The sequence below is a fragment of the Pogona vitticeps genome, chromosome 2, assembly GCF_051106095.1.
Source record: "Pogona vitticeps strain Pit_001003342236 chromosome 2, PviZW2.1, whole genome shotgun sequence".
Taxonomy (NCBI): Eukaryota; Metazoa; Chordata; class Lepidosauria; order Squamata; family Agamidae; genus Pogona; species Pogona vitticeps.
In genome coordinates this window covers 46902579-46914106 of record NC_135784.1, presented here as the reverse complement: position 1 = coordinate 46914106, position 11528 = coordinate 46902579, and the positions used below count along the sequence as shown (strand labels likewise).

Below are 11528 nucleotides of genomic sequence, written 5' to 3'. Positions count from 1 at the left end.
AAACATTTTAATATATATATATATATATTTAAAACTTAGTTAGTTAGTTAGGCATCCTTCAGTCTCGAAAGACTATGGTATCGTGCTCTGTATGGAGGACTTGGAGCAGCGTCTAGTGTGGCTGAGGAGGCCAATTCGAGAGTGACAGTCTCTTCCACACTGAAGACAAATCCAATCTGTCCCCTGTCCAGCTCCCTGGTTTTGCTGCTTTTGTGGCTTCCTCTTTGCCTCAGCCTGCTGGGCAAGGGTCTCTTCAAATTGGGAGAGACCGTGATGCAATGCCTGCCTCCAGGCTGAACGCTCAGATGTCAGGGTTTCCCATCTGTTGAGGTCCATTCCTAAGGCCTTCAGATCTCGCTTGCAGATATCCTTGTATCGCAGCTGTGGTCTCCCTCTGGGGCGGTTTCCCTGCACTAATTCTCCATACAGGAGATCCTTTGGAATCCGACCATCAGCCATTCTCACGACGTGCCCAAGCCAACGTAGACGTCGCTGTTTCAGTAATGTGTTCATGCTGAAAATTCCAGCTCGTTCTAGGACTACTCTGTTTGGAACTTTGTCCTGCCAGGTGATACCAAAAATCCGTCGGAGACAACGCATATGGAAGGTGTTTAGCTTCCTCTCCTGCCGTGCACAAATGGTCCAGGACTCACTACAGTACAGGAGTGTGCTGTAGAGAATAAATAAACTAGAGAATAAATATTCAGAAGCTCACTCATTTTATCTGTAAAATTATTAGGTTTTACTTTGTGGCTAGGGATGGTCTACCTTGATGACTATTTTACCCATCTTGTCACTATGTAATTGTTTGCTAAGTAAGGAAAAATCTCCAAAGATGCTATGTGCCAAAAAAAAAAAAAAAAATTACTTCTGATATTAGGTGACTGAGTTATTGATTTCCAAAATGTCCTATCATTCACAACTCTGTTCAGATCTTACAAACGAACAACATCTCATGTTAGGTCGTTTTCTCTTCCTACTCCCCTGCTTCCTAGCAATATTATCTTTTCTAATAAGTTCTGCTTAGATTTTTCAAATTAACAGCTGTGGCTTCATCAATTGAGTCAGCCCATCTCATGTTAAGTTTTCTTCTTTTTCTACTGCTCCAACCCACTTTTCCCAGCAATATAATCTATTCTGGTCACTTCTGTATTTCCATTATATATGCATGGTAGGATAGGTTCAGTTGACTGATTTTTTGCTCTAGTGAGAGTTCAGGCTTGATTTGATTGAGCTCACTTTTCTGATTTTCTGGCTGTCTTTCTGACTGTATGGCTCTCTCCGCCACCACATTTCAAACAAGTTGATTTTTGTCACTGTCTTTCTTTCACGTAGTAGGGATAATTTTGAACTTGCTTTCCAGTGGCATTCTCTGCTCAGTCCACCCCCCTTTTTTATTCCTTCAAAAGGCAAAGTGACATCTTTATTAAAAAGAGGTCAGCACCAGTGGCAGCAGTCATGATGTCTGTAGGATACCCTCTTCTGCTCATTACGATTCACTCTTGTTGAAAAACAGTCCTGACAATTGCTTTGTCTTTGGGTGAGAAGTGGTTAGCTGATTTTAAAAAAAGGAATCAATTTCTGTGCATGTTAGTGAGCACAAGAGCACACGAGAACACCTTCTCCCACCTAGATCTACTCGAGTCACTCGCCATAGCCAGGAAAGAAGGCTGAGGGGCCTGACACCGAGGGAGGCCCGGAAAGAAAAAGCAAGAAAACGGACCTTCTCGGCGGTGGCCCTTCGACTCTGGAACAGCTTGCCGCCAGAGATTTGCCTGGCACCCTTGCTGGGTGTTTACAAGAGCCAATTAAAAACTTGGCTCTTCAGGCAAGCCTTCCTCCCTGCCAATACTTGACTTTTATTTTTCTTGGTTTTGCTGTTTATCCCATCTTGATTATAGTATTATTGTAGATTTTAATTGTTGTTTTTAAATCTCTTTGTGCACAATATATTGTGAGCCACCCTGAGTAGACTCCTGTCTAGAAGGGTGGGATAAAAATCCAATCATAAATAAAATAAATAAATAAAACAGCATCTTGTAGACCACCTTGACTGCTGCCATTCTTGTTGTCAACATTCAGGCTACCCTTTGCTTTATAAAATTTGGCATCCTTTTTTCCTGTTGGCAATATGGGCACAATATTGTGCAGCAATATCAGGTCATTTCCCAGGTTTTTAAATTGTGAGTACAGAAAAACTATCCCACATTCACAAACTGGAGGTTTTTTGAAGAATTTAATCTCTTCTTCAGACGCATTAAAAAGATCACACTGAAATAAGTTTTGTTGGTCTTACAGCTGCCACAATACCTTCACTTTTGTCGAAACTGACTAACATTGCTCTGAACAGTTGATCTGAAAGACCAATTTCTTCTAGGCATTTAGATTGCTTTTTGCTCCCTGCAATAGATATCTAAAGAACTTGTTGGGGAAAAAAAGCCAAGATAATTGCTTTGTGTTTGGATGACAACCAAAACAGGTTCTAGGATTTTTCCTTGCTTGTTGTCTCTTTATGAATGGTACACAGATGGGGGTATTAGTATACATATACAGTACGAATATCCCCCCGCACAGGTGGAAAAAATGAGGGTCTGGCCCCATGGGGTCGGATGATCCACTCACGATTTCACCGCTGATGTGAGCTCATCAGACCTTCCTATCGCGCCGTTGTCCATAATCGATTACCCAGTCCTGTCAGGAGGCGGGATGACCAGCCTCTCTGCTAGGTCAGAGAGTGGCTAATCCATTGTGGAGAACGGTGCTATAGGAAGCCTCCACAGAGCTGGCGGCAGCGGAGAAATCATGAGTGGACAGTTTGGCCCCAGTGGGCCGGACATTTGTTATTCCCACCTGTGTGGGTTCGTATTCGTATACGAATACCCCCATCTCTAGTAGTGAATACAAGAGGCCAGCTTGATGGCTGATGTTGTTGTCATCCGCATTCGGGCTGCCCTTTTCCATGTGAAGCATAGCATCCTTTTTCCGCCTAGAGTGGTCTTAATCGACTAGATAGGCTGGATATTAAATAAATAAACAAACAAACAAACAAACAAACAAACAAACAAACAAATAAATAAATAAATAAATAAATAAATAAATAAGGCAAATGGAGAATGGGATGCTGCTGACACTACCCACAGTAAAAAGAGACGACATGGAGACTGGCAACACTAGCTGAGGCATTCTGGGAGTCCTCATCCAAGAACATAAAATGTCTCAGTCTAAAGCAATTCCATGCCAATTCCATTTTATCCTCACAACTGCCTTGCGAGGTAGCCACTAAACTAAGCAGGCCTCCTAACCACAACCACACTGAACTACACTGGCTATGGATTTGAATTTAACACTCCAAGGCAGAGTCCGACACTCTCACCATTATATCCCTTTTGAGAAGGGACAGCTCTGAGGGGCAAGCACGACCACAGGGCAAAGGCCTTTTTTTGTGAACTTTGCCCCTTGTCTTTGCCCTCATTTTAAGAAAATGCTGCTGCTTAAAACTCCAACGCCTGAAAGTTATGATCAGAGAGCAAGCCACATTCTCTAGCCTTCTGGCAGTTCTCTGCCTCTAGTTACATTTTGTATCAATAAGCATATTGACTGCTTCAGATGCTCAGTGAGAAAGTGGGACACAATAAAAAAAATCCTCCTAAGCATTTACTGTATTAGTGTTTATTATTTTCCCAGGATTTACGAGCATTCAAGATATCTTACGATCGCTTTCAGCCTTTTCTTTCTTTCCGAGATTCCATGCCTGTTGATGCCACACAATAAATCTGGTGGGTTTTTTCTTTCCAAAATAAATCATTCATGCCTTCCCAGTTCTTCTTTTTCATCCAGTAATGGAACCTGGCAAAGCTGAAGTTTACATTTCTTTGTGCTCAGCATGATGCCCTCCACCCATGCGTCTTCTTTTGTTCAAGCAATCTTTTTCCGGGACATTTCAGTTATTAATAGATATCACCCACCATCATCAGAAGAGATGTATGTTTTAATCCGTGGCAAACTTGTTCAGTAATTTGTGATGGGTCTGTACTTTCTATCCTGCAAGGAGAGCAAGATGCAAGACACTCTTTGGTCTGTTCCTTTCAGACAACGAGGCAACACTCTTTTGACCTGCATTGGGACAATAGTGGACTCATTGATGGAAAGGGGTAAGCATCTTGATGAGAGCATCCTTTCCACTCTTTACTGTATTCTGGTTCTTGTGTTTCTACTAAGCAGTCTGTTGTCATTATATGCCATTAAGTCACCCCCAACCAATAGTGACCCGATAAATGAGTGATCTCCAAAATGTCCTGTCCTCAACTGCCCTATTGTAAACTCAAACCTGTGGCTTCCTTTAGGGAATCAGTCCATCTCATATTTGGTTTTCCTCTTTTCCTGCTGCCTCCCACTTTCCCCAGAATGATTGTCTCCTCCAGAGAATCCTGCCTTGATGTGCCCAGAGTAAGACAGTCTCTGATTTATCCTTTTTCTTCCAGAGGTAGTTCAGGATTGATTCTCAGATAGGGAAACACCAGCACCAAATTTCAAATGAATCATTTTTTCCCTGTTAGCTTTCTTAACTGTCCAGCTTTCACACCCTGGATAGGGCTGAACTTAGTTTTAGCCATAAATTTATTTGATAGTGTTAATATGTCAGATATATTTCTCTGAGTATAAGTTAAGTACATGATCATATAATTAGCAGACTGGCATCTCTCCTTAGAAATTCATATCTAGATTTTGGACTGCTGTAGGTTTGATTGGGCCCGTAACAGAAATAGGAATCTGCATATGAATACTATTGCAAAACACTCTGGGTATAAACTCTCTTACACTTAAATTTTTAAGTTAAGTTATTTTGTAGTGGACAATTATGTAGGATAATGTGAAAGGACTAGAAACTTAAAAAAAATAAAACCCAAACAGTTAAAAGAAAGTCCAAGAATACACACCATTACAGCTGTCTTGTGGCTGTGCCCTGAATAAGACATGAATCAAGTCCAGACTGACCCTTTGCAATATAGCTTTATATCCATTTACTTCTACTCTCCTGCCACTCATCCCTTGTCTTCTAATTGTATTGTCCTGAATGGTATGAACAAAACAGTGTCATCTACATCATCACATATGTGTGCAGGTGTGTTGCAAAAAGAAAGAACAAAAACATGAAGCTCGGTTTTAAAACATATATCTTCACCAACCACCAAGCCTGTATACATCCTGGCAGAATCTATCGTCCGCTGTTCCCTGGACACGATGTGAAGATCGGAAACGCAAGCTAACTTAATTTCCTAGCAATTGGAGAGAGCTGTTGCTGTTTTCCCCCTGTCAGCAGGAATGCTCCCAATTTATGTAGCTGACAGTAAACTGTAACATATATTTCAGGCAGCTTCTTTACAGCCTGCTAATTGTGGTGGGTGAAACGTTGTTGGGGCTGTACAGCTTTGGGTTTCCCTGTCTGGGGACAGATTTGTATTTAGCCCCAAACCCAACACAAACTGAGCTGAACAGCTGTCCCCAGTGTGGGCCCTAATAGTCTAATTATCACTAGAGGGAAGATAGCTGACGGTGTGCATCTCCCGTCAGAAAGTCAGACGGTACCAGAGTCTTCCCAGCAATTTATGGGCTATTAAAAGTCCTTACGCCCATAAAAGAGGCAGAAACAAAGTACCGGGAGCACGTTAAAGGGAGAGCATGTTAAAACGAATAGGCCCCTCAGTCATAATTAGTGGCTGACACAGGCAAAGCAGCAGCTGTGGAAGTGTAAAGCTCGTTTTACATGTGATTCCCCTGAAGGAGCCAAATGGAGCGCCAAGCTGCTGTAGGTCCATGGTGCTGCGCGCGGGAAGGGGGTAGAAGGAGTCAAATTGCCAACAGCTTTCTTTTGCATTCCCTGCCATACACATTGCAGGCACCGCTCTCTCGCACAGATCTGCCCATGTTATCTGGTTCAGCTCAAGCCCAGTCAGCCTGTGCGAAGCTGGAAAGAGAGGGAGAGGGAGAGGGAGAGGGAGGGAGCAGCAGTCCCACTGTTGAGCAATGCCTCTGCCTCTGGTGACCTTTATTTTCAAGTGGCTCAAATTAGTTCCAAAGATTATAGGCATTCGATGACATAAAAGGCCAGTTGTGCTTTTCTGCTTAATGGCAGGAAAGAGTAACCAAACTAGTCAATCAAAACGACAGCTGGAGACAGAAACAATGGGTCTATTCCTACAAGAGCCCATTAGGCCCTAGCTAGTGTAAGAAAAGATTAAAAGGGTAATAAATTACTGTGGGGTGTGGGTGTGGGTATAAAAAAAATCTGGTTTTAGGGTATTTTTTCCAGGCCCCATGATAGGGAGAGAAAAAAAAACTGGAGATAAAGGTAATGCCACAGAGATCCAAGTCCAAATTCTGACTCAACCACAGAAAAGGGAAAAGAAGGTGGTCTCAATGCATGCGCATGTCAACCAATGAGTTTAGGGTGTGACACAGCCCAAACACAGATGCAGACAAAACAGCTATGATAATATTGGCCAGAATCCAGTTGCTGATTTATGCTTCTGTCAATGAAATGCCATAAATTGCAGTGAAGATCAGGCACATGCCCCAGAATGCAGCCAGCACTTCATCAATTAGCACCAATTTGCTGCCATGATTAATGCCATTTCATTACTTACCCAGCTGTCAATTGGCAAATGGGTTCTGATCACTATGGTCAGTCTTTTTTTCCATATCAGAGTGCTGCACAATTTAAAATTATGGATGTATATGAAATATAGATAAAGTTAAAAACAACTTAAAACGCTAGGGTAATTAAACTGTTTTTCACCAGAAGCAGGCTACTTCAATAGTGTTATATCAGACATGTCCTAGACTTTTGTAGATGTGTTAGGGCATTAATTGCATGCATATAAATGCTACATTGATTAAATTTCTCCACTGTCGCAGAAAAGTTGTCCTGTATCCAGGTAGCCCCATTTTACTTAGTTATTCTAGGATCTCCCTACTTTGCTTTGAAGTCAATCAAGTGACTTCCACATGGTCCACCTAGAGTCTTGTCATGGTCAGAGACGGCATTCATACCATATGCACTAGCATATTTGGCTGTGGAGTAGCACAGGGATAAAGCTTTTGTTCTTATTGTTTGTTGGTGTGCACCCCAGTCTGATCCAGCCACTTTCCTGAGTATGTTATTTCTAGTAGCAACTTTCTTTTTGGTATTTAGACAATGTTTTTTTTTTTTTTTGGTAGAATCTGGTTTCATTAAGCTATTGTGTTGACATCTTTTACTCTCAAATGCATGTTACATCCAAACAACTACAAGAGTTTCCACTCTACATATGGAATGACACACAATGCAATCTTAACACAAAGATGAGCAAGCAAAAGCATAGCAAAACCTCCTTGTTTTGGCGGATCAGAACCATGTGTGGCAATCTTCTGGCAGGAGAGCTAAAAAGGGAGTGGTGAATGGCAGGTGCAAGGAAGAAGCTAAATTACTCCAGATTGAAACTTTCTGCATCCCAGAACATATATAGAATGTTGGCACAAAGTTATACCAGAGTGAGGGAAGTAATTTTGAACATTTCTGAGACTGGAGGCCCTGGCATTCAACATAGCTTCAGTTGGGGCTTGGGTGTTTTTGAATCAGGAAACCTCAACACACCTCAAGTGACCCCATTTGTCACACCTCTCTTTAAAGGGAAAGGGGTGGGAAAGACAGAAAGAAAAAAAACAGAAAAAGTTCCCCCTCCTTGTCTCCTCCTTTTTATTCTGGGAGAGATTTCTTCTTTTTTAATTTTTCCTAAAAGGTATAGCACATCAGCACTAACTAGACTTTAAAAGAAACACCTTTGCTTCCTCTCTCCATGGAGAAATTGATGTTTTCAATTTTCTAATATCATTTTCAATTTCCCAATATCATTTGGTGGCATAAGCTGTCTATTGGGAAATTCAAAGCGGGCCATCCATTTTTGTTAAATCCCATCGATTGTACATGCTGGAACCAAACCAAAATAGAGTGATCCTACTTTTGTCTAAAAAAAGAGCAGCCTCTCACCAGGAGCCAAAAAGTGTCAGTCTGGACTTGATTCATGTTTCATTCAGGGAACAGACATAAGACAGCTATGATGGTGGCTGCACTATTGATGTATATTCTTGGACTTCCCTTCAACTGTCTGGGTTTTATTTACTTTTAAAAAGTTTCTAGTACTTTCACATTATCCTACACAATTATCCACTACAAAATAATTTAACTTAACTTTAAAATGTAAGTGTAAGAGAGTTTAGTCCCAGAGTGTTCTGCAGTAATATTCCTATGCAAATATCCCATTTCTGTTACAGGTAGGAACACCTGTTACAGGTAGGAACATTCTGGGGAGAAGATGGTTTGTGCTAGCACTTACAACACATAGTTAACAGAAGAGGGAGTGAACTAGCCCACTGGTTCTTAACCTTGGGTTACTCAGGAGTTTTGGACTGCAACTCCCAGAAGCCTTCACCACCAGCTGTCCTGACTGGGGTTTCTGGGAGTTGCAGTTCAAAAGCATCCGAGTAACAAAGGTTAAGAACCACTGAACTAGCCCATCCCTAGATGCTAGGGATTATCAAACAGTAGGATATGTTCCTATGTAGACTCAACCTTGAAGAAGTGTGACCTTGGACATGTTGACCACTTAGAAATTGCAGTGCCATCAGCTGAGGAAAGGAACATCTGCTGAAATAAAAACTGGTTATATACAGTTCGATGGGGCTCTGCACCTGAAACTCTTGTCACTGGAAGAAATCCCGTGCCATTGAATAAATGAAAACTCACAATTTTGTGAAACTCACTTCATTAGGAGGCTTGGCACCCACTTGCTAGTGGCATGCTATCAGAGGTTTCAAGCCCTCTTCCAGTGGGAAATAAAGCCTTTCTTCTTGCCAAATCCAGCTCTGTGATGTTTTTGTTTTTGGAAGATTTTTAATTGTATTTAACCCCTCCATTATCAGTATTCCAAACATTAATTGCTTTGTTACCTTGCTTAGAAGTAAACAGGATTAGTCCTCCTGCACAGATTCCTGGATACACCCCCACACACACACACACAGAGCTTTGCCACCAGCTGCTATGTGTGGAGCACATATGCCAGGATGCAGATTGGGCTGTTCATTACATACCAAATTCTGTCAGGAGATTGTTTCCTTGCCAATCGATTTCCCCCTGGAGGAAGCAGGCTTCAGCGCGAAACCGGAGATTGTACTGATGTACTTTCACCACTTTCGTTTCTTCCTCAAAAAAGTGTTAGATGCTAGGGATTATCAAAGAGAGTATGAATCAGACTCATCTCATCGGCAACTCTGAAAATACACTTGCAGATTCCCAAGGAGAAAAAACCCACATTCCTATATAATCACTTCCACATGTCAGATAACTCCTTAGCTCTTCTGCATCGTCTGTATAATCAGATTTGACAGAAATGTGCTCAGTGAAGTTGATTTTTGGACTACATCTCCCAGAATCCTGCAGCTAGCATGGCAATTGGCCGTGCTGGCTCATGGATTCTGGGAGATGTATCCAAAGTATTCATTTTTATTTCAAACTCTGAAATGTGATCCAAGAACAAGGCGATGTGCATCATGCTTTCTATTTCATTTCTCCCCAAGAACGTTATGGATATGCTTTTCAAGAATAGACCGCCCAAGCTGGAGGCACTGCTTACACTCATGTCCCCATATGTATGTCTCTATCTGCTGTCTGTGAGCATCATTCTGGAATCCAGGATCAATACTGTGGTGGCTGGAGATAAATCATTGTGACCACAGGCATGAATCAGGCTCATTCGAGACTGTGGTCAAGATAATACAGTACTTTGAAGGCTAGCCCTTCCTTCTTGATCTCATAGAGAAAAGGTTTACTAGGCTTCAGTCCATTCCAAAATTGGCCAAAGGAAATACAGAAGTTCCTCTGTGATCAATATAATGGCTATGTCACCTACAGAACTTACAAACAAGTGACTGGTGGGGAAGCCAAGTACTAATTTTTTTTAATATCTGGAAGGAAGGAAGAAATTTACAATTCACCTGCTATATTCCTGCAGACCACTTGATAACACAGAATCATAAAATGATGTTGCTAGCAGAGTCCCATGAGGTCCTGCGGAATGCAGGAATCCAAATCAAAGTACATGACGGCACAATTACTGCTGGAGCAACATGATAATGATACAATTAAACAAACTCAATATTGTAAATAGGTGCTGTTTTGCCATGATAGAAGCAACCCTGGATTCAAATAGCAACTTTAGTTACAAATATAAGTTCTTTTAAACCAGATTTCACAAAGCTAAACAAACATGAACAACTTTTGCAAAAAAAAAAATCTGCACGGTAATCTGGATATACATATGTACATTCTCAAAAGGTTTCTCCTTGTTTTTAAGGTGTAGGCCTAACTGGATGATGGCTGGGTGAACGAACACTAAGCTGTCTGAAGCTGTGCTAAGTCCAAGCCCATCCCAAGCAAAGGGTAGCAGAACTGATTTCGGACAACTCTGACCCTGACCTAATGTTGTGCTTGCATAATGGCTAGAGGTCCTCATCAGCTCCAAAAACAGGATTGTACCCAGGATAGCCCTCTTGCTGAGCCGTAAAAAGTCCAGATGGGTGTGGGTCAGGCTGGCTTGTGATTTTCTGTAGTGATCTGGTTGCCAGAAATTAGATCAAACCAAAAGCAGTCCAAATGAGAGCTATATCACTGTCTGATCACACACCCTGTGAGCTGTTAGAAGTACTGTACTTTTACCAAAGGTAAAGGTTCCCCTTGACAATTTTTGTCCAGTCGTGTTCGACTCTAGGAGGGGGTGCTCATCCCCATTTCCAAGCCATAGAGCCAGTGTTTGTCCGGAGCCAATCTTCCATGGTCCCATGGCCAATGCGACTTAGACACGGAACGCTGTTACCTTCCCACCGAGGTGGTCCCTATTTATCTACTCGCATTTGCATGCTTTCGAACCGCTAGGTTGGCGGGAGCTGGGACAAGCAACGGGAGCTCACTCCGTCACGTGGATCCAATCTTACGACTGCTGGTCTTCTGACCCTGCAGCACAGGCTTCTGCGGTTTAGCCCACAGCGCCACCACGTCCCTGTACTTTTATGTACTCCCAAAATGGGGTAAAACATTTTGCTCCCATTTTTCTTCTTAAGGAAGAGAAACAATGATTTTACCTATACTGTATGTGAATAGCCCATGATGTCAAGGAGGTTCTGTTGAATGGCCTGGCATTCTGAAAAATCCCAGGCACCATTGAAAAGAAGCCACAGTTTTAAATTTTTCACGTTTTAATGAAGCAATCTTTCTCCTCGCCAAGGAATTCAAGCCAAAACAGGTTTGTTGTTTCCAGTCTTTCCATCTGGTTTCTGTCTGATTGCAAAGCTGTCTCATTTACATTTCCCGATGGTGTTTTGATTCTATGTGGAATGATGGTGTCTTTTGTCTGTAGCCCTTAATTTTGACCAGGTTGCTTTTTTTGAGTCCCTTTGGAACTAAATATTTTTGTGGTATCATGTCAATTTTGCCATAT

The 11528-nt window shown here is 41.9% G+C and overlaps 1 long non-coding RNA gene across 1 annotated transcript; it reads right to left on the bottom strand.

The window, feature by feature from the left end:
- Window positions 1-845: 845 nt before the first annotated feature.
- LOC140704107 (uncharacterized) lies at window positions 846-10816 on the bottom strand. The gene is made up of 2 exons (XR_013541551.1): window positions 9127-10816; window positions 846-4041 (listed from the first exon to the last, which is right to left on the bottom strand). It is a non-coding gene; the product is annotated as an uncharacterized LOC140704107 (long non-coding RNA).
- Window positions 10817-11528: the final 712 nt, after the last annotated feature.